This window comes from Saccopteryx leptura, chromosome 8 (genome assembly GCF_036850995.1).
Source record: "Saccopteryx leptura isolate mSacLep1 chromosome 8, mSacLep1_pri_phased_curated, whole genome shotgun sequence".
Taxonomy (NCBI): domain Eukaryota; kingdom Metazoa; phylum Chordata; class Mammalia; order Chiroptera; family Emballonuridae; genus Saccopteryx; species Saccopteryx leptura.
In genome coordinates this window covers 68,988,463-68,990,116 of record NC_089510.1, presented here as the reverse complement: position 1 = coordinate 68,990,116, position 1,654 = coordinate 68,988,463, and the positions used below count along the sequence as shown (strand labels likewise).

Genomic DNA, 1,654 nt, shown 5'->3' with positions numbered 1-1,654 from the left:
GATGGGCCCAGCACTTACAGAGGCATCTGCTCTTCCCCAGGTTTAGAGAGGCAGGGACAGGCTGCCTGAATCCTCCTCTGGTCTCCAGGCCCCTCACCAGTTCTCCATAAATCCCCTCAGAGTGAAAACTAGTGATCTGACTCCACCTTGGGCCAATTCCTTAAGTACCTAAGCATGTAAGTCATCAGGGCCTGTGGATGTGAATACTGTACACAAGCTCTTTTCTCATTCCCTCCTGGCTTCCTGCCGTCTCATGATCCCAAGCAGTGCCTCTTTTCAGTTTGCAGATCACAGATGACCTTTTTAGGCTAAGAAAAAAATTAAAAGCCTCTGCTTTTTAGTGTCATTGCTTTATGGGCTTTCTCTCCCCACCTCAGAACGAGCCAGCAATCTCCTGATCCCCTCTCTCTGGCCTGTTAGAGTTAGAAAATGTGTTTCCCATTCTTTGCTGCCTTGTGCAAGTTATATCTCATTTCTTTTTCTAAACTACTCTTCTGATTTTATCTCCACAGCCTTTTGTTTGTTTGTTTGTTTGTTTGTTTTGTTCATATCCCTCTTTCCTATCCTGGCCTGATCTCCACTTTCTTTGGCATGGCCATTATCATTTTAGTTCCCTGGGAAGCTTTCTGCATAACTAACAAGTAATCTCGGCCCTGGCCGGTTGGCTCAGTGGTAGAGTGTCGGCCTGACGTGCAGAAGTCCCGGGTTCGATTCCCGGCCAGGGCACACAAGAGAAGTGCCCATCTGCTTCTCCACCCCTCCCCCTCTCCTTCCTCTCTGTCTCTCTCTTCCCCTCCCGCAGCCAAGGCTCCATTGGAGCAAAGATGGCCCGGGCGCTGGGGATGGCTCCTTGGCTTCTGTCCCAGGCGCTAGAGTGGCTCTGGTCGCAACAGAGCGACGCCCCCTGGTGGGCAGAGCGTAGCCCCTGGTGGGCGTGCCGGGTGGATCCCGGTCGGGCGCATGCGGGAGTCTGTCTGACTGTCTCTCCCCATTTCCAGCTTCAGAAAAATACAAAAAACAAAAACAAAACAAAACAAAACAAAACACAAGTAATTTACAGGTCCCCTTGAGCTAGCTACTTTATGCATCAGGGTAGTTTCATTCTCTTCTAATTTTGTTGTCTTATGTGGACACTTCCAATTATCCTTAGAGAGTGCTTTGGTTCTTAAACTTAGTATTTGTGTTTTCAATCATGGTTCCCAATGCTTGGTATGGAAAGCTTTTAGAAAGGGTCAATGTTTCAATCTTGTTTGAGTTTATGCTTTTCTTCCCTTCTTTCAGATGCTGGTCATCTTTCTCAATACTCCCATTTCTTCTCCAGCACCTGCTCTCCGGGGTCCACACCGAGGTAGCCCCACAGGGAGGGGTCTAGTACCTGAATCTGGTCACTGGTGCCACACTAGAGTGTGGATGGGGACACTTGCCAGGACAGGACTGCTTGGTTAACAGGGAGGACTCTCTCCATTCATAAGCCCATTTGTTTATTCTTGGACTCCTCCCTCCCCCTTTTTTTTGCAACAGAGAGAGTCAGAGAGAGGGACAGATAGGGACAGACAGGAAGGGAGAGAGGTGAGAAGCATCAATTCTTTGTTGCAGTTCCTTGGTTTCCTTAGTTGTTCATTGATTGCTTTCTCATATGTGCCTTGACCAGGGG

General features: G+C 48.6%; 1 non-coding gene across 1 annotated transcript; it reads left to right on the top strand.

The window, feature by feature from the left end:
• The first annotated feature begins 650 nt into the window (after positions 1-650).
• On the top strand, positions 651-726 carry TRNAV-GAC (transfer RNA valine (anticodon GAC)). Its single transcript has one exon. It is a non-coding gene; the product is annotated as a tRNA-Val (tRNA).
• The last annotated feature ends 928 nt before the right edge of the window (positions 727-1,654 follow it).